At 42.2% G+C, this 25,525-nt stretch overlaps 1 protein-coding gene across 1 annotated transcript in view; it reads right to left on the reverse strand.

Annotated features, from left to right (window-relative positions):
• LOC119647600 (sodium- and chloride-dependent GABA transporter 1) overlaps window positions 1-17,460 on the reverse strand; it is a 167,696-nt gene extending 150,236 nt beyond the window's left edge. Inside the window, exon 1 of the mRNA XM_038048626.1 lies at window positions 16,534-17,460. The gene's annotated coding sequence lies outside the window, so the exon portion shown is untranslated. The remainder of the gene's footprint in view (window positions 1-16,533) is intronic.
• Window positions 17,461-25,525: the final 8,065 nt, after the last annotated feature.

A 25,525-nucleotide genomic window follows, 5' to 3' on the forward strand; every position in this document is an offset into this window, starting at 1 on the left:
GTCTTTTGGACACTGTGGGCAAAATGCAAGAGCGAGTAATCTACAATAGATTACTCCCGGTTGTTGAGAGCGACTGAGGTCTCTCAAATCGGCAGTATGGGTTCCGTAAAGCCAGATCAACCATTGATGCCATCAAAATGGTTACCGGCTTGGCCGAAGAAGCAATCAACGGAAAGGATAGTACTAGCAAATATTGCGTGGTAGTGACCCTAGATTTGAGAAATGCATTCAATTCAGCCAATTGGAACCTAATACGAAACTCATGCTTCCAGGTTGCTTACAGCTAGGGTCGTGTGTTCGATCCTGCTCTATGCAGCTCCAGTTTGGGGAAAGGCATTGCAGATTGCATTTAACGCTAACAAACTGAGTTCAGTCTACAGAAGAACAGCCCTAAGGGTGTGCTCGGCATTCAGGACTGTCTCAGATGATGCAGCATTCGTCATCTCTGGAATGATGCAAATTGACATCTTGGCAGATGAAACGACGAATATATATAATGCGAAGTCTATCTCCTCTTTATCGGAGACGAAGAACGCCGGAAGGGAGAGATCTCTAAATAGATGGCAAGAGCGTTGGGAACGCTCGGGAGAGGGTCGGTGGACACACAGGTTCATCCCTGCCATTAAGGAGTGGTCGGAGAGACGGCCCGGTGAGATTAATTATAATCTTGCTCAGTTTCTCACGGGGCATGGAGGATATCGCCAGTACCTCTTCAGGTTTAAACTAGATACCTCACCCGATTGTCCAAACTGCGATGGAGTCCCAGAGGACCCAGAACATGTATCCTTCCACTGTCCAAGGTTTGTGGAGGAATAGAAGAACCTAGAGGAGACTCTGGGAGAGGTGCTCGTACCAGAGAATTTAGTGCGAAGAATGTTAGCATGGCAGGAAGACTGGGATGCGATCAACTCCATGGTCGTATCTACCCAGAGCAAACTGCGAAAGGCAGAGCAGACTAGAAAAGACGAAAGGGGACCAAGCTAAAATGAGCTGACTCCGCCCCGTGATGTAATCCCGTACGGTGGTTCCACGGGCGTTGGGAGGAGTCGGGGGTGGTTTTATTGGGTAAGAATCCCACCCGCTGGCCTGTCCAGGTCAGTGTCTTTTGAAGATTTCAACCTCCTCAAAAAAAAAGTCAATAAGTACAATATCTAGAGAAAGAAGACGTGGCAGACACTGTCTAAAGCGATGGTTTAGGTCAGGACACCAGACAGCTGCCCAAAACCAGAATGTCTGGAGTTCATATACTAAGGCAGATGTAGACTAGACAACGTTTATTGTGCTAGTGATAATGGATGAGAGAGAGATGGAGATTTATGGATGCGATTCAATCTCGGTTTGATATACGTGCTGATTCTTCTAAAAAAGCGGTTAAAACTCCTACCTCCTCCCAAGAAAACTCAATGATTGATTCAGATTTCAGTCAATAATAAAATTTGCTGTTCCAGATTTCTTCGTGTTCGTGCGCTTAGTCACTTGTACCCTTTAAACAATTTATTCACTATTAACAACTAACCAGTCTACCTAAATGATTGTCTAATAAAGTTTTATGTTAATCCCAAATATCCATAATGCCAATCGACATCAACAACGTATTAAATCCCCCCCCGATAAATTTAATACAATTAAAGATAAATTCTTACATTCTCAATCAAGCGGAATGAGGAAAACTTATCTTAGTTAAGCACATTATCTGATATTAAATTACATAGAATCCCAACAGAATTATACAAATTAGATTTCCGTGGCACGTTTTGGCATTGGTGTCAAAAATTTGAGCTATTGGGAGGTGAATCATCAAATGGGCATTATCAATTCAGGTAGTATGTTTGCACTCAAAACACTATAAGGCTTCATTGGAAAAAACTTTGATGCTTCGACCGATTACGATCATTCAATTGGAAGCGAATATTTCTGCATAAATCAGAAAGTTCATATTTTATGCAATAATTCAGTATAACAATCACTGATTCATCGTATTCTTGTAATAAATGCTTGTTATTCGCAGCATATTCGTGAACATACAAATTGTTATTGTATTTTAATACTAATACTGTCATGCGATTTAAACTTTGGTCCTCACATAAGTTATAACTCTTTTAAGGTAAATTTCCTAATCGAATTCCTATTTTTACTATCCAAATTCGTGTTCCCAATTCGAGTGGCTAAAATTTATGTTTTTTTCTAGTGAAACATTTTATATTTTGGATGCCAGTAAACCGCAGAAGTGAAAGCTGACTCGGTCACGACCTCGAATATGTTCTTGTTGGTGCAAGAACGGAACTTTTAGTAAGAATTCGCACGCTTGCCGTTGTGACCAATAAGGAAGACTTCGTGCCATAGTCTTTCTTCGAAAAAGAACAAAATGTGAAAGTAACCATCAGCGTTTTGAAAAGAGAAATCAAACTATTAATTAATAGCATCAAAAAACCCATACGTTTTCAACACACACAGGTAATTTAGTCCTTATTTGAGAAAGTCGATGTGTTTTACCCCATTGGATTGAAGCGTTACCAGAGGTATCACAAACGAATCTGAACGTCGCAAAAAAATCAATCACTTGTGTGTATGTATGTATTTTCGGGTCTTCTAGCGAAAGTCAATACCAATTGTAAATACGGTTTCCGTCGCTAGGCAACTATTTTCTATTTTGTATGTACAGTGGAATCCCGACAATTCGTATCCCAATTATTCGTATTTCCTTCTAATTCGCGCAAATTTGCCGGTCCCCAGAGGTAATTTTCCTTGTTTTGCACTAACTGTAATTAGTAATCTCGATAATTCTTACCAAACCACCGGTCCCTTGACTATACGATTTATCGGGATTCTACTGTATTATATATGCCAGTATCGTGTGTACAACTTGTTCCATTCTTCTGCGCAGAGTGTATGATATGAAAAAAACACTAATTTACAAATTCCTGAAAAAAAACTTTAAAACATCAAAACCCAAAAGAAAATAGAAATAATCTTTCCATGTCCCATTAAAATAATAATGGCTCTCATCAATACTTAACGTCAGGAAACGAAAGAAGATCGCTTTTTTCGTTTAACTAATCTTTAGCCACCAAATTAAATTTTGTTGACGGAATGTTACATATATTAAACAAGGTCTCGTTATGTATGTCTATAGTTGACAATTTTGACAATACTTAACAAAGAGTTTCACTTACTGCAGTAAGAATACTCTTGTCATGTATGGACTTTTTAATTATTCGTCACAATGATTGCGACGGTAGGACGAAAGTCACTTCACGTGGTTAGAAAGCAACCACCGATTGCACCCGCCATGCCTCTATTCCGACAGCCCGAAGAACTGGAGGGTCCCTGGTCTGGATCAGGGGCAGCATTTTTAGTACAAAAAAGCTTACCAGCATGCACGGTCGGATGGCAAATAGTACATATATATATGGTAAGTCATTAGTCGGTTCGGTGCAGGGATTACCCGCCTTAGCCTAAAGAGGACACGATGCAGGATTTCGCAGATACAAGACTACCAGTTTGCTAACGCTTTACAAATCGGTAACGCCCATCCTGTCCGAGGAACAGAAGGTCTGCCTATTAAGATCAAGGGATTGCAAAGGGCAACTCATTATCGACTCACTAGAAGGCAAAGAAATCTATTTAGTTGCTATATCGATTGCGCCAAGGCTTTGACAATGTCCCGCATACCCAACTAATCGAAATTAGTAAAATTTTTGGCGACGATCATGGAAGGATGGCATACTATAATACCTTCTTAGTGCCCTGATCTGAACGCACAAACACCTCAGAACATATCTGCATACGCCTCAGAACACATCCACATTCATGCATTCAGCCCTGTTTGGTTTTATATGACTGAACCCCTTTCTTATCTAGAGGGCATGGTTTTGCAATCTCATATGATCTACAGCCTAAGTGTGAGCTGAGACACTTTATGTACTCAGAACACGTCAAATCGTATGCTGATATTGCTGGCCATCTTAGAAGTCTGTTATGCATAGTTGACATGTTTGGCCATGATATTCGGATGAAATTTGATTAATTAATTCAGGCCATCTGTAAAGGTCATTACGAGCCAAATGCCGGACATAGTATTGATGAACTCCACATCCAAGTGGTGATTAAAACAGATTGCTATAAGTTCTACAAGGAACCCATGATCAAGGTGACGATTTGAAAGATGTCCTGATTTCCGAATTTTTACGATATGTGAAACTGGCACTGGAACGTATTGCTCGGGGAAGAACAAAACAAGCGCACTAAATTTATTCCAATTCCTTCACAAGCACATGCATTCGAAATATTGCTGTAAATGAAATCCGATCTGGAAAATGTCCAATGGCGAGTATAGACTACTATGAGTGGAGTGAAATCTGACCCGGAGTGGATGGATGAATGCAAGTCAGAGGAAATGCACGGTAAACACGCAGATTGTCTCTCGGTCATTAGTCGAGCAGCTGGCTATGTGTTGGAGAGATCTTTACTGTGCCGAAGGGATTTACGTGCGTAGTTCAGGAAGGCTTAGACACCTCCCGTACTTACGGAAAGCGCTAGTGAAGAACAATTAGTGCATCCTATGTGGTTCGCATTAGAGACGTTGGAACATCTCACTTTTGGTTAGTGTTATAGCGTCGGTGCAATATACATCCTAGCATAATGTTATATCCCAAGTGATTTACCAGAACCTTATGTACAACTATGGGCTGATCACTTCTGATTCATCGATATGAACCACAGGCAATACTTGATAGTTTTGCTTACGATATGTATGTATTGCTAGCGATTACCACATTCCACACAACAAGTCTGACGTTCTGTTAGGTGATAAGACAGGTCGTTTCGCGTTTATTACTGACGTTACTATCTTCCAATAATAGCAATATTGAGCTGAAATAAGCGGTACTATGACCACTATGCACCACCGTCTCGATAACTTAAAGAAATTTGGCATCTCAAGAGGGTCTTAGTTCGCATAATATTGTTAGCCACGCGTATTGTACTAAAGTCCTTTACGAGCTCCCTAAATATTCTGGGTCTCCCGCACAATCAGGTTCAAACCGAGCAGAAGTAAACGTGCTCGATATTGCGACGGATGCTCGGCGGATTTTTCCCTACCACTGACCACCGCCACCAAAGCCCCTCTATTATTTTTAAGTAGGTAGGATTTGCTACCCTCACTGCTTGACACACTTACATCAACTCGGAAATAAACAGTGACAAGGGAAGTTGCACTGCATCCGTGCGCCTTTGATTGGGGTAGTGTACCTATTAACTATAGTGTGCCGACCAATCCTGTAACGGAATGCTTTAGTCTTGCGTCTGATTTAAGTGTTTCACCAATTTCATTATATTAGTTCGCACAATTGTCAGTCCCAGAATATGTACGAAGGTCTCGCCGCTCTTCCAACAGAATCTGTAGGCAGGGTCTATAAATATCCCGTGAGTATTTCCACTGCAACCCTAAAGCTGACTTTGGTAAGGTTTAAACAACTTTATGTGATACCAAAATCCTATGTCTTATGATGCAATTAATTCAATTAGCAACAACAAGTTTAGCCTATCATACCCCTGGTAAAATAGTCCTCTTTACAACAGTATACCCAATGTGCCCTACATAATAACGGGTACTTTTCTAATAAATCTTATTTATTTGAGCAGATATTGGGATACGATTTACTTTGAGTCTCAGATTCCATATACAGCGGCCCAAAAAAGTATTCAACATGTTATTGTGTTTGCAAATATCCTTTAAAATATCTTTCTCCTCTAACACTTTTTGTAATTACAAATACAAAATACCATAGCAAAGGAACCGTTATTATATGCATATGCACAGATTAGCGAGCAAAAAATATTCGACATCGTTAAGTTGTTAGAATTTTGGAAAGCACAAAGACAAAGACAATTATTATTATTAAAAAGACAAAGTACTGTTAGGTAGAATTACACATTTTGAAGGCATTTTTTTAAAAGCATTAATCCTAGTTTGGTTTTGATTTTGAACGAAATGGGTCGCAGAGGACAACAATTGTCCGTAGAAGTGAAAAATCATTATAAACGCGGTCTCTCTGAGATCAAAATATCGGAAATAGTGAATAGACCCAGAACAACTGTGCATTTTATAATTAAAAAGTTTAAAGAAGGAAATTCAGTCGGCAACAAACCTAGATCTGGTCGACCAAAAAAATTGACTGAGATTGCAAAGCGTTGGCTGGTAAGGGAAATTAAAAAGGGACCAAAGACGAATGCCGCCAAATTAGCAAAAGCTACCAAGGAACATTTAGACATAGAGGTAACACCCCAAACCATCAGAAATTACTTATTTTCAAATAGCTGTGAAGCCAGATCAGCTCAAAAAAAGCCATATATAAGAACCGCAAGGAAAGGCTTCAATTTGCTCGGCAATACGTAAAGAGGCCCGCAGGGTTTTGGTTTGATTTTATTTTTGCAGACAAAAGCAAATACAACCTCTTTGGATGCTATGGAAGAGTGATTGTGTACAGAAAGCCAAACACTGAGTTGGAAGAACGAAATATTGTTTTCAATGTGAAGTATGGCGGAGGTGGTTTGATGATTTGGGGGTGTACGGCAGCGTCGGGGTGGGAAATATAATGCCAACCAAAGGGACTATGGATCACCCATACTATACTAACATTTTAAAAGAGAGATTTGCGTGCCAGTGCCATGAAACTCCGAATTGAACGAAGCTATAAATTTTATCAGGATAACGACCCAAAACACACAGCTCACAACACAAAGGTTTGGCTTCTTTGCAATTGCCCAAATATCGTTAAAACACCAGCCCAAAGCCCCGATCTCAACCCAATTGAGCATGTATGGAGTATTTTGGAAAACAGGGCTAAGAGACCACCACTTCACTAATGTTAAAGAAGTAATTGTAATTGTAATTCAAAAAAGTGTTTTAATAAACACTGAAATATTTTATGCTTCAAAATATCAAACATTATTTCTTTGTTGAATTTAATTTTTAATATTTTGTACGATAGTTACAACAGTGGTCACATGTCGAATACTTTTTGGGCCGCCGTATGTAGATTTCCAAACTTTTGAGAGAATTGAGTGCAACAGACGTAGCTGAACAGAAGGACACAAAAGCTCAAGAATAATTTTCTTTATTTTTGGGGAAGAAGAAGAAGGTAGTTACTTTTCATTTTACAATGCCCTTCCTGGAGCACTATAAGTAGTAGTAACTCTTTCCACCTTCAGAAATCCATTTTCTTTTGGTTTCCACTCTCAGGTGTTCTGCATATAGAACAACGCAACTACCATAAACTGGTATATTCATTTATACAGGCTTCTTATAAAGAAGGGCAAACAAGTTTCCGACTATAAGATTCAGTCTAAATAAAGCTACCTACATACATAATTAAGATATAGTGGGAATTCCGATGATGAATTACAGAAAAAATAATTCGGTCTTTATTGGACTGAAACAAATTTGAAAACAACGCTCGCTACCTGTACAGGAAACGAACTTTTCAGCTTCGAAGACCAGTCAACTATAGTTTATTTGAAATTTAAAAGTCACAAACCATGCAGCAAATTTTAATCACACTGAAAGATAACATTAAAGAAAAACGTATAGAATGCCCACCCAGAGTTCGCTAGCAGTGAATGCTAATTTTTGGGAAGTATGCAAAACTCATATTCCATCGTCAATGCGACGTACCCAAAATGTGAGCTAAATTATTATGATATTAAAATGGACCACGAGTTTGTATTTACTTTGCAGTTATAGCAAATGAATATTTACTTTGAAATTATTAAGGAATTTCAGCGTAAATATTACTATAACTTTACACACACCCTTGCATTTACAATATTTGATTTAAGCGTTCGATGCTTAGAATACAGGTAGGAAGTCATTATGCGATTTGAATATTCATAAAAACCATGAATAGCCATAAAACCTAAGTTCTTGAATTTAGAACTTTTTTGTGTTGAGTTTTGCTCTTTTAAAAAAGAAAATGCAAATTTTATGACGCCAACTGACATATTTTCTTTCAACTGACACATTTCCTTTAATGGTTTTATTTTTTTCCAATTGTCTTGAAATAATTACGCAATATGCAGTGTTACTATAGCTTTCAAAAAAGAGCCGATATATCCACATACCACTAAATAATTGTTGCTAAATTGTTACTTAAGGGAAAGCATATCTTGAAGAAATGAGAGCTCTTGGCCGTTTAGACTTTTGGAAAAATTTGCTCACCAAACTTACGAATTTTTTTTTAAAATTATGTTTAAAGATTTGAATTTAAGTTTTAAAATTAAAACTAATGTCAACTTAAAATTGGTCTCACCGCTAGAAGAATGGAAAAAAAAATATTGGAGGTTATAGAAATTGCACAGGACAGAGCTGTTTGCTTTAAACGAGAACTTTTACCCAAGTGAATTTTCACACATCAGTTTTATCTTTACCAGCTGGAAAGCCTAAAGTGCGACATCTAATCAGATCAACCACATCATGATCCGCAGTAGACTTAGGAATTTTAACGGAAGCGAGCATCAATTAAGTGTTGCTTTTCTTCACTTGCTGGTCGCTACTACGTCTGATCGCAAGGGAATCAGCCTTTTTTGCATTCATCCGTCGACTAGCAACCCGCTGGAGAATATTGATGAATATTAAGCTGCCATCAAAAGCGCCTTCATCTTTGGCGTGAGTAAACTTTTTAGCCACATTCCAAAACGATGTACATGGCCTGACTGAGTGTGAAAACGTGGAAGCGAAGCGATGAAAATAAAGAGCTGAAATATCTGTTGATCGGTTTGAACGAGGGTGAACGCGGCTCGTGGAAGCACCGGTGCCAATTTAAAGTATAAGAAGTGCAATATAGCCTACGCTGTGATAAAAGGAACTCCTCTCCTCCCTTGCGTTGCTCAAGAAAGTGGCAATTGCCATACATCGTATAATAAAAGAACTTGCAGATGGTCGTAAGCCATTCTATAAGCTCCGTGAGGTAGGCTTCCTACCCACAGTGATGAACAGATTCGGACTAAAAAGAGCATCGAGGATATCGAACAGTTTGACATTTAGGAAGCGTTGTTTCTGTTCCCTTTGTACTGCTACATGGAAATATGTAGCACATGGAAAGTGATCACCACAATTACTCGGAAGCTTTCAGCAATTCATGTCTACCTCGTATCATGGGGTACTCTGTTTCGAGGCAATGCAAATGAAGAACTTTATCGGCATACGAACAAAATGCCCGCCGATGTATCAATCAGGTGGCGGAAGTGACAGTAGTTAACGCGTGGAGAAAGGGCGACCATTCTATTGCGAGTTATGCCATACAATGGCAACCACTATATGTAAAAGCATGCTGGCCTCAAGCCCAGATGAAAGGGAAAGATTTCAGAAAACGTATCTTATACTATCATCATCATTAACGGTGCCATTGGCCATCTCGGCTCTGCGCCGAGGTCCGCAATTCGATATCCCTAAAAACTGTCTGACGTCCTGGCCCACGCCATCGCTCCATCTCAGGCAGGGTCTATTACGTCTTCTTTTCCTACCATAAATATTGTGTGGATTTCATCATTATAACTGTTAACGGTTGTGATTTTCAACCGTAGATAGGAGAAATTACCAACGACCTCAAAGTTGTAGTCTCCTATCTTTATTGTTCTTGTTTGACCGGTGTGAATTGGTCTTGTTGGTTCCTTGGTTTTCCTTACGGAAGCATCCATCATGTATTCCGTCCTGCCTCCATTAATGGGCAGCCCAAGATCTCTCGCCGCTTGCTCGATCTGGATGAAGGTAGACTGTACATCTTGGGTTTTTCTTCGGATAATGTCAGCATAGACCAGTAGACTTGAAGAGCATGGCGCCTCTTGCATTAACATCTGCATCGCGGATCCTTTTACCAGGGTCAAGCCTTGAGAGTCTGAGTATAATTACGCGGTGTTTCTAGCGATTAATTATTTGAAATAATAAAACTTGTTTTTCCTATTCACTAGTGTTTTTATTTATTTTGCAAATACCGATATTTCGGAAGCTACTTGTTCCCTTCATTAGCGCTAACAAGTCACGAGGGTGATCCTACTGCTTTTATCTAGCCTCGCACATTGATCAGGATCAGTCTAGACTCATCAATTACGTCGGGATACCGAATTCTTTCACAGCCGTATACAATTTTACCCTGGCTATTCTATCATTGGCTGAAAAGATGGTGCAACTAATGGTCATATTCCAACGCTTTTTCTATCGCTTGCAGCCGAGAGAAAATCTGATCGATTGCTTATTTGCCACCTGGAGATACGATTCACTGCTCCGAAATCATCATCACCAACGGCGCAACAACCGGTATCCTGTCTAGACCTACCTTAATAAGGAACTCCAGACATCCCGGTTTTGCGCCGAGATGCAATTCGATATCCCTGAAAGCTGTCTGGCGTCCTGGTTTACGCCATCTTTCCATCTCAGGCAGGATTTTCCCCGTCTCCTTGTTCTACCATAGATATTGCCCTTATAGACTTTCCGTGTTGGATCATCCTGATCCATACGGATTAAGTGACCCGCCCACTGTAACCTATTGAGCCGGATTTTATCCACAACTTGAAGGTCATGGTGTCTCTCATAGATTTCGTCGTTATTTAGGCTACGGAATCGTCCATCCTCATGTAGGAGGCCAAAAATTATTCGGAGGATTCTTCTCTCGAACGCGGCCAAGAGTTCGCAATTTTTCTTGCTAAGAACCCAAGTTTCTGAGGAATACATGAGGACTGCCAAGATCATTGTCTTGTGCAGTAAGAGCTTTGACCCTATGGTGAGACGTTTCGAGCGAAACAGTTTTTGTAAGCTAAAATTGGCTCTGTTGGCTGCCAACAATCGTGTGAGGATTTCCTCATCGTAGCTGTTATCGGTTGTGATTTTCGACCCTAGATAGGAGAAATTATCAACGGTCTCAAAATTGTAGTCTCCTAACTTTATTCTTCCCGTCCCCAATATGACTGGTGTAAAAGCATTATTCATCTGATCCGAGAAAAGCGACAGACTATTATACAAAAGTTATTATTTGTCAAATTTTATAAAAAAGAGACAGACATTACGCGAAAAATCTAATTGGCGCACATCAACGTGGCTTTAAAGCTGGACATCCATACCCATACCGTCGAAAATATTGCTCCAATTTGACATTCCATCGAAATTAATCCAATTCATAAAATCAACGATAACGGGCACGATAGATCGAGCACAGGTTCGGAATACGCTGATCCATCTGTTGCTTAAACAGACTTAAAACAAGAAGGTGGGCTGGCCCCTATGCTTTTCAATTTATCACTCGAAGATGTAGTGGAAAAACTCCCCATTAAACCCAAAAACGCCATAATTTAAGTCCGACCAGATGTTGATATACACTGACGATATTAACACTTTGTCCCGATCACCGTGCAAAAGAATTGCTGATAGACCTCGATATTACGGGAAAGGAAGGCGGAAGGAAAACAAACCGAAAGTTATGATACAAATCAGAAAAATGGCAGGCTTAGACAAAATATTACTGTTGGTGAATATAATTTTGAAAATGTTAACCTAGGAAGTAAGTTATCATAGAATGCAAATGAAATTGACGAAATAAGGACACGAATCCAGCTACCGAATAGAACTTACGAATCAAACAGCCCAGCGACAAAAATATTGAATGCCGTTGAAAGAAGGTTTTACGCAGAATATTGGGAGCAGGAAATGGCGCCGTGAACAGGGTTCGCAGTTTTGAATAAAAGCTCCATGCCAACGTTCCGGCCCCTTGGCTGCGAAGGAAGGATTCCTGATGTAACCTTCACGTCGGAATCAGGAATATCGGCGGTGCACGGATGGCGGGTTCTGTTTGCGGAACATTACGAAGGTCAAAATTGGAAAACTCATTGGGGTTCTTGGAACAGGTAGAACCGCGCTGAAGAGCACTTCAGGGGATGGTGTTGCTACAGCAAAACACCGTCACAAAATCAATTATGAATCTGCTTGCCGTGCTTCCATGTCCCAGAGGTGAGCCAGCTGTGACAAGCCGTCTATTTATTATTAGAGATTGTCCGGCGTTTTGCACAAGGTTTAAATACCCAGAAAGAGGCATGCAGCAAAATGACAGGGAAACCACATCAGCTAAAGAAGACACCCCAGTACAAAAGCAAAGATTGCTAGTCAACCAGATGAATCAGTATTTGTGCCGACTCGGTTATAAATTTGTCACCCAGAAAATCTGGACTCTGCGGAAACCCTGCTCACTTAATGCCGAACAGATGGACAACACTACTCCCTACATATCCCGTACGGGTTGATGACAACAAAGCCAAGTAAGGAGATTTATCGTAAGCGGCTTCCGCAAGTACAGAGACAGGGAGCTTTGCAGGCGACCCACTTTCTCAAAACCGACTGCGTTGGTGATCGCGAAGGTAATCCTCCTTGCCCTCCTTGTGTAAAACAAAACCTTATTAAAATCGATTTACTGTCTGTCTGTCGGTCACACGCACTTTTCTCGGAGATGGTTATAGCGATTGACACCAAATTTGGTGGAAAGGTAGGAACTGTGAACGCTCACGCATATGATGAGTTACATCCTTTTAGGTCGAATTGAAGGGGGAGGGAGGTCCCCATACATGCAAAAGAGGGTGTACTTTTTTTCACCAAATATAGTCAATCGAACTATTACTAACAAAGTTATAATAGATCAAAGTTGTCACTTCTTCGCAAATCCAAAACTATGAATGTCAATATCACCCGAAAGTGAATATTCTCACATAATATAAGCGCATATTACATGCTATGTACTAATGGAGCTAATGCACACCCAAATGTATTTATATAAGAAATACACAAAACCTTTCATACCCGAAGCGTCCAGCTTCCTGTTTCCTGATTTGTTTTTATTGTGGAAGATAGGGTGAGATTTCTCAACAATTTTATGCAGCCGCAGGGGAGCTCTACCTGGACAACACTACCAAAGAGCGCTGACAGACGTGTTGGGCATTACGTTCGGGTGCTTCTTGTTACAAAGAAGATAGAGATCAACCGGTGAACTGTCCGGATGGTAGGCGGTTCCTTGAACTAACAATCAATCCCCTTCTTCTCCTCTCCTCTTGCTGCTAAAAGAAATTCCCTGGTTTAGATGCTCCTACCCTACCCACAAAAAAAGGTTCTAGTTATCAATTGCATTGTTTGGAATTGTTCAAATTATATTCCGACTATAATTAACTGAAATTCAAAGAAAAGCTATTTAACATAAAAAAACCCTAAATGTCGACCGTATGAAAACACTCCCAAAAGTGAGGTCTCCAAAGCGTCGTGGGTGCCAAGAACTTGCCCGTGCTAATTTTGGTTATCTTCTTGCCTGGTGCTTGAACATCCGCCGAACAATCATGCACACCTTCTTTGGGAGGCTGAGTCTTGGTCCGATTGTGGTTCATAATGGGGCTTTCAGTTGGCATTACAACAATCCAATTACAGGCATAGAAGTAAAAACAATGGTAAACAGAATACGAAATCTGCAATTAATCCTGTTGAAATTCAGAACGATGAAACAAACGGGACTGAAATTTGGTGTCCGAATAGCTGATTGGTTAGAGCACAAGGCTGTCGTACGGAATGTCGCAGTTCAAATCTCACTGTTGGCAGTGGGAATGAGTACCTGAGTCAAATCAGGGTGGTAACCTCGGACGAGTGCAATACTGACCAGATTGCATCCTACAGAGTACTGTAGTGTTTCGCTACGGTCTTGAATGAAGTGCCCTAACACACTTCAAAGTCCTGATCCAATATGGATTGTTGCGCCAACGATTATTATTGGCTGAAATCCCATTAACAAGATTTTAATGGAAAAATTACAATACCAAAAGGCGCGGGTAAGATATATATTGCAAATCTTTATAGAGGCCCATCAAAAGCAAGGAGTTGAACCCTATGCTATGTGGATAAAGGAGACGATTTTTTGGACTTGAAGTTCAAGAGCGGCACATTTGGGCATTTCCCTTTGCGCCTAAGAACAAAACGGGTGGCAGCATTCGACAACGATGTGAAAGACAAGGTTAGAGTAAAAATGTGTATGTACGGTTTCCAGTGACACCTACAATGCAAAGCATAGCGCGTCAACAACGTTTACGGGCTACGGTTGCTAGGTTTTAACGAAGGGTTTCAGTTTCCTCTAGGATCCTTCTCTACTTTTCTGAGCTGGAAGGTTTTTCAAAGTGATCCACTTGGAGGTCAACTTGATATGATGCATACCACTGCATAGCATAGCCAGCAGTAAAGTTATTGCCCTTCCTTAGCGTGCACTTGGGGTCAAGCAATGCACTGCACGATAGATTGACGCGGAACATAGCTCCCTGAGGCCAAACTATCTCTCTATGAGGATGAGCTGTCTCTCCTCTGGAGCAGGACAGGGGTGAAGGCAGGACTCAGGAAGCCCGCCATTAGCTATGCTAGTGCAGTCAAGGCATTCGACTGGCCATATTGCCAAAAATGTTTCCCGAGCAAATACTCACTCGTGAGGAACAGGAAACCATTGAGGACCGTGTCGTCAGGCAGATGTGCAAGGGATGGACTTCGAAACTTGTGTTCACCGGGATACGCTTTCGACCAGGCCTTATACTGGTGGACTGCGCGACGGAAGAGACTGTAGAGTAGATTAGAACCGCAGTTCCTAAATTGCCAGGCTGGGAAGAGGTAGAACCCTTAACATGCGCTGGGGACGATATACTAGGAGCTCACCACATGGTGACAGTTTTTCTCGCAAAAGCGGCGACAATAGAAACGGAAGACCTTATCGGCCTCCTAATCGCTCAGAATGAGGATCTCCATACCCGACTATGGAGAGTCTTTAGAAGCAAGATGAAGGGCAAGAGTAAACTTCTCACAATTGGGCTAAATGACCGAACCCTGGAGGCAATCAAACGTCGGAGTTGCCATATCAAATACAGATTTGGCAACATACCCGTGCATCTGTACAGGGAAAAGCCGAGGAAAGACATCTTGGAGGAGATACCGAGTGAAAAGCATACCGAGGTCCCCATGTCGAAAGCCATAGAGGCGGAAAAGACTGGATCAACCAGGGAAGTAGACCTGCTGCTCAGTGAAGAGCAGAAGCTGAACGACCTAGACTTAGGACTCATAGGGCTCAGGGTGGACAGCGATACGCAGGAAAGCGCCATGTCCGAGGAGGAGGGCGATACTCCGACAGTGGAGAAGAGCTCCAAACAATAACGGAGCCAATGGCCAGCACTAAGATAGCCCAGATGAATCTCCACCATGCGAAAGCTGCATCTGCGGTAATTGCAAGGGCAAGTTCCAAAGAGAACATTGGAATAGTGCTGACTTAGGAGCCCTGAGTGTACCGGGGGCAGATTTGCGGTCTGCAAGGAGGAAGCATGCAGGTAATTTGGGACTCCTCTTGTGAAAAACCAAGAGTTTGCATAATTCTTAAGCGTAATTTAAAATACATATGTCTTTCAGAGTTACTAACCGGAGACCTTGTGGCTATCCAAGTCTCATTGGAAGCCGGGATGACTCGAGAGGCATTCGTGGCATCGAGACACTTCCCAGGAAACGAAATCGGGGCTCCACCGGAACAAGTCGCAAAACCGGTGAAGTATTGTGAGATGAGGGCGTTACCACTTCTCCTCGGCTGCGATGCCAACGCTCTCCACGAAGTCTGGGGAAGCAGCGACACCAATCGAAGAGGTGAGTACCTTCTTGAATTTATTCAATAAGTTAGAAATATATAACTTGGGGAAGACTCCAACATTTGTGACCAGCACTTGACAGGAGGTACTAGACATAACTCTAGGAAATACTCTAATGAACGGAATGGTCAGAAATTGGAGGGTGTCCGATGAACCCTCAGGATAATCATATTCTGCATTAAGGGTACCTCCGAAATAAAAAGATAATAAGGAATACCAGAAGAACGGATTGGGGATCCTACGCACTTAGGGACGGGACTTGGGTACATTCCCATGTGTCGAAACTACATAATGCTGGAACTATTAATGAATTAAATGGCGATAAGTTGAAATACTATGCATATTCCCAATAAAATCACTCCCAACCTATTCAAAGTGCACAGGCTGCAAGTTGACCTTTCATTGAAAAGCCGGATTTGCTCAAACTATTCAAATTTTCTTGGGACCATATTTTTATATTTAAGTGGACATCTGAATAAACAATAAATGGTTGAAAGGTAGAGCTATGGGAAACCATTTACATATTAGTGACGGAGGAAATTTCAGTTGATTTTGCTGAAGTGACTCAAATCGATTGCAACACCAAAGCCGTTGCGGCCAGTCACAGGCTGCTGTGGAATTGAAACTATCGTGGAGGCACTGCTGAAATATTGGGCTGGGCTTGTATCAAGATAGATAACGGTTGTGATTTATCGAGGTTCATGGGAATCGGTTGGGAATTCAGAGTTGTTTCGCTTAAAACCGCAAGTTTCGCATGATATTCAACTAACCTTCTGGGGAATTTGCCAATGTGAAATACCCGCAAATGCATAACTTCAGAGTGAATCAATGGACTGTGAATTATGTACGCACCTGTATATCTTGTTCAGGGAATCCTGGCTAAAGGCCGGCTACCGGAGCGCAAACGGGAAGTGTGCAGTTATTGTACCGCATGAAACAATTTTCACTCTTTCACGGATATCACTTTCACAAAACTGCTCTACTGAACGAGCCACTTCCAAAACCGTTTCGGGCACAGCAACCGATGCCCAAAAAGAACGATAGCGCGGGCTTCCAAGCGGGCAAGGACGACGTCGCACTCACTAAGCAACGAAGCAATTAGAATTCTGCGCGAACATCATTCAATTCAGAATCGAATAGAAATGCACAAAATACCGCAAAATTTGATATGCAGCCGTCGTCTGAGTCGCTCCACAGCAGGCCGTGTTGGCGGCGATGCTTAGCCGGCTATCAGCGTTCGAACGTTCGAATCAAACCGCGTCCCGCGATTACATAAAACGCAAATTACCGCAATAAATGTCGTCACTAAGACGCGCAGTACAACCTTAAACGAGCACTGTCAGTGCGTATGTAGACGATTACGCGTGCGATTGTGATCTTTTCGGAAATGAAAGGTGATTCGAAGCCAGCACTTAGCACTCCGGGCACGTCCCGGTGACCGGCAACTAGAACCCGCCTGGGTCAGAATCAAAACAAAGCGCGCTACCAATGCACCCACACCAAACACGCACGGGCCCCTTCACCTGTAACGACACCAGTGGACTTCCTTGCGATGGAATATCCGCACGGACGAATGTAATTTCACCAGGTACGGCAGGTGAGCGGTTCGTCCTGTGCACTTTCGAAACCTCTTGAGAGTTGCGACGCTTAGAACGACAGTAGCCAAGCGAACAAGTGGACGACGCTCGGGCGAACTGAGTGCAGTCGAGTGGAACTTCTGTAACTGAAGCCAGCAGCCAGTTTACCAGCCAGAGGAGCCTCGCCGAATCTTACTCTTCTTCGTTGCTTCGCTATCAATTTACTACCTTTCCACGAGAAACACCTATCTGGACGCTCTCACTGAGCGTTATGATATCAGGGTTGCCGTGTCGCATCTGCTTGATTCGTCAGATATTATTTTCGTTATCTGAAAAGTAAGTTTGAGAGTACGAAGACTGGAGGCATAAGGGGAAAAGATTTATACACTATGTTTCTGTAATATATTCTTGTTATTTAAAGAAAATTATTTCAATAAATTTATCGAGCTACCAATTTGGGAAATCCTCAAATAAAATTTATATGCAAAGATATGGCAATTAAAAGTGTAAATCGGTGTTTGCGGGCAAATCACAGTTTTTAGTATTTAGTTTGAAACTCTTCACCATAAGATTTCATGCATTTATTCAATTCCAACTAGAAATGCTGCAACTTACCAAAAATTAATTTGAGAAGAAATCGTCTTACATGTGTCATTTCTTGTGGCCGTTGAGATTGGGGATACCCATTTCGGATTACAACAATTCTGTAAACGCGCTTATATATCAACAATTAAATATGCTACATATAAAGGTGCAATTCATAGTGATTCGTGGCTTATTTCAACTAACACTTGCTCAACAGTTTAAGTTATTATAAATTCTAATCAAATAGAAACACACAAAATTTAAACGCAAGCTTGTTGACTAATTTTAAAGTTAGAAGCACTACCGTCTTTGACAATGCGTTAATCCTAATCATACACTTACGAAGCCTGGTATATTAAAAGAGTGGTAAAAGTTGAATTCTTAACCTCCTCCTCGGAAGAGGTGGGCATTTTATGGAGGCAGAAAAAAGACGCCCTTTTCTACAGCCTCCACGAGAACTCAAAGTGGAATTTTTAAGATTTTGTGGAAAATACAATTAGTACTTTCCAAAGCAAGTATCAGGTAAAGAGATAAATAGAGTATAGTTGGAGTTATTCCACTATGCTAAATATTACCTGATCTGTCTTGGTGACAGGTCCCGCGTCAAGCCGACCAAACATGATGATCGGATTGAGTCACAAGCCTCGGAGAAATGCTAGGGCGTCCACTTAAGTCGACGCGGCAGGACGGGTCCTGGTCCTGTCGAGAAATGGGCAAGGGTTCTTGACGCATGGACGGCGTCAGGACGTAAGTCAGGGGCATTGATATCTGCGCTCTGTAAGAAACCCGGTGGTCTGGTGCCAAAAGTTGCGACATTGAAAGCGAACGCGGTAAAAATGGCTATAAACTTCTCTATTTTGGTAGCCTACACACTAAATATGGTGTTGGCATTGCCATCTCAAAGAGTTTTCGTGATGCCATTAAAGAAGACGAACGATTTGATGATCGGCTGATGAAGCTCACCATTATATCAGCTGATCGCACTATTCACTTCTTCACCACATACGCGCCACAGACAGGTCGACCTGATGCCGAGAAAGATGCCTTCGAGCAACTTCTCGGTAAAAAGACTTATGACGTGCCTGCTGACGACTATATTATCATTGCCAGCGACCTTAATAGTCATGTGAGTGACAAGGCAGACGGTAACAGGTGCCCTGGGGGAAATGGGTTCGAAGCGCGCAATGAAGGTGGCGCGCGTATAATCGATTTTGCGGGCACCCATGACCTTGTACTTATGAATACATTGTTCATCAAACGATTGTCTCATCTTCTTACATTTTATAGTGGAAACAGTAAAACGCAAATCGACTATATTCTCATAAGACGCCAACATTTTACCACTGTCATGGAGTACAAAGCTGTTCCCTATGAGACCACCGTACCTCAACATCGGCCATTGATTGCCGTCCTGCGAATTAAGCCACCGATAAAACAGTGCGAGGAATGCACTGACCCGCCGCGCATTGAATGGTGGCAATTTCTTAAGAAGAAAGAAGAAACGATCTCGCTCCCACGATTGCCCACCATTACGAATGTGGAAGAATCGTGGAACCAAATGAAAGACACGGTTTACCAAGCGGCCTCTGTAACCCTCGGCACTTTGCTTACCAACCGTCGAGCCGCAACGGATAGATGGCGAGAATTCTTCGCGCAGATCTCAACTGAAGAATTTGCAAATCCTCCACCTCGACAATCATTGCCGACATTTGGACCAGTTCCACCTGTCAGCGCAACTTTGGTGTTCAGAGGTGGTGGTGAGGAAGATGAGATGGCAACCCGGAGGAGAACCTCCATAGTGGTGGCACCGGGAGACGCTGTAATCACTTTGGTTTGCCGGCCGTGATTCAGTAGGCGAATGCTCCAAAGGCCTAATCAGGGCGATCAGACCCGAGTCTGCACGGGGACTCATCTGAAGTGGCAAATTGGTCACGAAACCTTACCAGGGGTATACTGGTACCATGGGAACCGGGAAAGCCCCTGAACTCACATACTTCGGGTGAACTCCTGTTGTATGTGAGGACAGTTCGGTCATTTGCGGTTGGCCCCCCTAGTGGGAGTTTCATGGTGGTTGTGGTTGTGCTCAAGCGAGAAGAGACCTTCGGCCCTCGACGTGGTGTTGCGTATCAACACGGGTGCCGTACTCCATAGTTCGGTATAGATTTAGCTAATTCTTGCATACACCAGTATGAATGCTAAGCCATGCACTTGGTATAGACTGGTACCGTTGTTGTTTGTCTCAGTGGGGCTCTGATCGTGGTCACAAAAGCAATCCGTGTCTTAAGAGGACCGTAGGATTAAGTCTCACGACAGGTACCTACGTTAAATACCAACGACGTAACTGTCAACGCAACTGAATTCGAGGAGGCAATAAAACGAATGAATTTGGGGAAAGTCACACGACTTGACGACATCGCATAAGCGAAGAGCTGGGAGCTCAGTGAATTCTTTAATCTAGTTATTCAAGAAGGAAGAACACCATCCCACTGGCGATAACCAAGTAAAGTACCATTGTTCCAATATGGAAAAAGAAAGGTAGTCCAGCAGAATGTTCAAATTACCGTCCGATCCGATTACTTTCCCATACCATGAAGATTTTTGAACGCATTCTTTACAACCGTATTCGCGAAATCGTTGAAATAACCGTGAATCAAGCCGGATTTGTCAAAAACTGCGGAACTACTGACGCAATACACGCTGCGTGGTAACTCATGGAGATACATCGTGAGGGCGATGCTCTTTACATTGCATTTCTAGATCTAGAGAAAGCGTTTGTCCGTGTCCCACACGAACTGATCTGGCATGTTTTACGACAATACTTAGTGCCAGCAGAACTCGTGCGCTGGGTTTAACTGTTCTATCATGGTCCGAAAAGTAAATATGGAAGTGAGGCGGGTGTATCAAAACCGCTTTGTGTCTCTGTTGGTGTTCATCAAGGAAGCGCCCTCTCACCACTCCTCTTTGTTCTTGTTATGGACATCGTCACACGGGATATTCAACGTCCAGTGCTCTACACACTACTTTATGCAGATGATGTTTTCCTAGCATCTGATAGCAAAAACGATCTCGACCAAATTGTCTAAAAATGGAATAATCGCCTCATGCAACACGGTCTCAGATTGAATCTAAACACAACTGAATTTTTGACCACCGATCCCCATGAAACAGGCACAATCATTGTCAGTGGCAGTGATCTGCCCAAAACTGAGTGATTTAAATACCTCGGGTCAACTCTATCAGCCAATGGATAACTGCGTTATGAAATTACTTACGCATTAACGCAACCTGGATGAAGTGGCGTTCCACAAATGGTGTTCTTTATGATCGATGTATCAACGAACGTCTCAAATCTAAAATTTACCGGAATGTCGTCCTTTCTGTCGCTCTCTATAGTTCTGAGTGTTAGCCGACTATAAAAGAAAATGAACGACGTCTTGCGGTAATGGAGACGAAGACGTTCGGTGGACTAGTGGCGTGACATGGGTTGATCATATCCGAAATGAGGATATCCGCGATCGTTATGGCGTTGCACCGATCCTGGAAAAACTGCGAGGGGGGGCGTCTTCAATGGTATGGTCACGTGCTAAAGAGAATTCACTTGCCAAGATTGGTCTCAACATCGAAGTCGATGGTAAACGACCAAAAGGCAGGCCGAAACAACGGTGGCTTGATACGTTGGATGGGGATTTAAAAGCCTCGAGATTGCACCCAGATCAGACATTTGATAGAACTAAATGGCGAAAGCGATCACGAGGAGCTGGCCGCACTTGTGAACGGGACAAAGCTGAAGAAGAAGAAGAAAGTATGTGTCAGTTTTGACATCAGTTGTAAAGCGCAAGGAATACGGAGGTTGGAAAGCGGCCACTTGCTTTAAGGGTCCTTTAAAGAATATAAGCATAAGGAATATAAGCAAGTCGGGATACCGGAAGCTGGGTGCTTCGAGTATAAAGTTTTTGTGTTCATCTTATGTGAGAAACTCCCTATGCTCGATTTCCGATTCGTACATAACTAAGAATAAAAAATATTGCGTTATATTTTTTCAAAATCCAAGATGCACCCATATATATACATATCAACGATATAAATACTATGTTCATCCTAAATCAATAAATATTGTCTATTATCGCATAACGATGCATACATACATATACATATATATGTGCGTATCTAAACTGATCTAACGCATTTTCACGCATTTCCGTGCACAAAAGAATGTATATATGTTACGTACGTACATTAAAAACTGCTGGTAACTAGGTACACACATGTCTATTATATTGGTTCCTCCCCCTAAGCTTCCGTTCATCGGGCTAGCTGGTGGTCTATTAGAACGGCAGTATGGGCTTCGTAGACGGACGGTGGACCGAAGTAATATATTGTGACAGCAATTGTTTTCCAAGGCTCCGTACTAGGGCCCCTGCTGTGGAACATAATGTATGACGGAGTGCTCGGCCTTCGCGTGCCAAGGGAGACAACATTGATTGGTTTTGCAGATGACCTGGCAGTGGTAGTAGTTGCGAAGCACCACCAGGACGTAGAACTGTATGCTATCAAAGCATGGCTCCAAATGGTGAAATTGGACCTGACGGAAGATAAGACGGAGGCGGTCCTTATTACCAATCGCAGAAAAACAACATTGTCAAAATTGGTAATCACGAGGTCCTTTCAAAGTCGATCATTAGATACCTGGGGGTATTGATCGACGTCAAGTAGAGCTTCAAGGGGCAGCTGGACTATGCTCGCGAAAAGGCAGCAAAGGCTACTTCATCTCTAGCAAGGATGATGCCAAATATTGGAGGGCAAAAATCTAGTTCCCGGCTGCTTATCGCAGGGGTGGTGAAATCCATCCGGCTATGCACGGCTCCTGTTTGGGTGTGCGCAATGCATAACACAGCGAACCAGAGAAGGGTAAGTTCGGCATATCGACCAATCGCGTTGAGGGTGTGCAGTGCATATAAATCGGTATCAGGCGAGGCAGTGTATTTCATCGCGGGAGTGATTCTGTTGGATCTTGTGCCGAATGAGGCACACTGTCTCTACCGACTGCGGGCTTCCTAAAAGCCACTAGGAAGGAGCTGCACAGGAGATGGTAGCAACGGTGGGATAATTCCGAAAAAGGCCGCTGGACCCATACACTGATCCCGTGTATTCAGAGATGGGTCGAGCGCAAGTATGGGGAATTAAATTACCACCAAACGCAGTTTCTTACCTGACACGGTGGATACCGGAAGTAGTTGCATAATTTCCGATTGGATGAGTTTCTAGACTGTCCCGGATGCGCCGCTACAGCCGAGGATCCAGAGCATGTTATGTTCGGAACGAGCTCGGAAAGCGCGACGGACGTGTGATTTAGCAGCGCTGGTGTAAACCAGAGCCCTTCCCGTGAAGTAATACTTCACGGTGGTCCCGCGAGGATATGGGTGGAGAAGTGGGGGTGGTTTTAGTGGGTGTTTACAGTTACCCCCAAGCTTTAATAGCGTTAACAAATGCATACACATGTCTACATTGAGTAATTGACAGTAAATAACTGAAAAAAGCCAAGAAAGGGAAAACTAAGATGTCCCCATGGACCCCGCCGATCAAATAAGTTTATATGGTGATGACGTCATACATGTCCTACATCATTATCATCAATGGCGCAACAACCGGTATCCGGTCTAGGCCTGCCTTAATAAGGAACTCCAGACATCCCGGTTTTGTGCCGAGGTCCACCAATTCGATATCCCTAAAGGCTGTCTGGCGTCCTGACCTACGCCATCCCTGTATCTCAGGCAGGGTCTGGCTCGTCTTATTTTTCTACCGTAGATATTGCCCTTATAGACTTTGATGCCAAATTTTGTACTTTATGCAGATATCGGAACGGAGTGTATTGAGGCCTAGATTTTTCGGTTGGATAAGTTCTGAGAAAGAAACCTGTTTCACTTTTTGAGGCTCATATTTTAAGCCCATAAACCCCTATCACACATATATGCAATCGCTGGTTGTTCCAGCAATGTGCTCCAACTCCCCTCACGATTTTCAGAGTCCTCCTTCACTGCTCCGCTTCACGTAGATTTGGGGAAACCTTTCCATGATCGTCCCCCCTAGTGGGTTCCATTGCATGGCATAGCCGGCAATGGAAACGTTCATGTTTCTTAGTGTATGACATATCCGCTGCCACTCCCGTACTCACATCAACATATACACGGGTATCTGGACGTGCCTCCTCGATGCCTCGATGACACGATGTAAACATGAAATAATGAAATGAAATTTGAACGGCAGCTGCCACTTCCCATATTCCACTCCCATCTAGTAACGCAGAGAGAATATTGGCGTCGAATAGTCTGAAGTTGATACTTGCATTGCGACATTTGCATAAGCACAATAACGAAGGCGGATTTAGCGTTGTTAATACGTCGTTCGGTGCCACCGTCAGGAGAAACATTAAGGGGCAAAACATGTTAGAAACCAAATTTTCCACATACTTTTTTGAGATAGTTTTTTGTGGGGAGAGTTATTTGGAATTCAATTAAATTTGATCATTATATTAATAACCAACAACATTAAACATTTAAACCAAAAATAAAAAAATAGCGACAATATTCTGCTGAAGGTTGCAACTAGAGTTTTTCAACTGTGGGACGTGTAGCGAATCCAATTTTTATCGGAAATAATCACAAACCGATTTTCTAAGAATGTGCAACTGAATACAGCTGACATTAGTCAAACCAAAAATTTTGCAGGTAAGAAAAATATTTAGATTTTCAACATTTTTTTTTCCACTAATTATGCAAAAAACAAACTCCCTTAAAAATATGATATCATCCCAAGTGTAGGTTCATATTCTTGGTAATTTTGTAAAGAATCATATTTCCAAATTTCATGACGATTGGTTCATTACCTTTTGAGCTAGAATTCCGCAAATGTACAAAAAGGTCGTTTTGAGATAATAATAGTTATCGCTCGGTTTTACGGCCACAAAATCTAAAGAACCACGAATTTAGATTAGAAAATTCTTCAGTGTGTTCTGAGATAGCTAAGCAAACGATCTAATGTCGTTTCCCCCTTAATGCAAATAAGAAGAGATCGACAAGCAGTCAGACTGAGGATCTTTATTTAGTCCAACTCTGCTTTCCTTCTTTTTTAAATCCAAAGCCCTTGGTCAAGGTCCAAACCAAACAGATGTCATCAGTGTAGTCGATCGCCGATAACGAATGGAGAAATTATCAGTGACAAAATGGAACTATGGCGGACTTCCCTTGTAGGCCAGAAAACCAAGTCAACTTCTGAGTGTGAACATTAACACCTTCAATATAAGCACGTGCGCAAGAAATTCCAGTAGATCGTCGTGAAAAGTAAAAAAAAATTGCTTTAAGTGACTTTATGATGAAGCAGATTCTGACCCATGACCCACAAAATTCCGTAACAATAAGAATACCCAAGTTTGGGAAAATTATCTGTGGCCGACGGACATTAGACAGACGTACAACCACAAGAAGTTCAGCGATGCTATGACGCGAATCAGGCGAACACAAAAAGAAAACTACTGTTCGAATTATCAAAGAAAAAGAATGACCACGACGGGCTCCAAAAGAACATTGAGCCTTCACTCGGTGAGATCACTTTCCGTGTAAATCGGCTATCATGTTTACTTCAACGCAAAAGTCCTAACGACGTCTGTAAAGGGGCCCAATTGAAAT

This window comes from Hermetia illucens, chromosome 2, assembly GCF_905115235.1.
Source record: "Hermetia illucens chromosome 2, iHerIll2.2.curated.20191125, whole genome shotgun sequence".
Taxonomy (NCBI): Eukaryota; Metazoa; Arthropoda; class Insecta; order Diptera; family Stratiomyidae; genus Hermetia; species Hermetia illucens.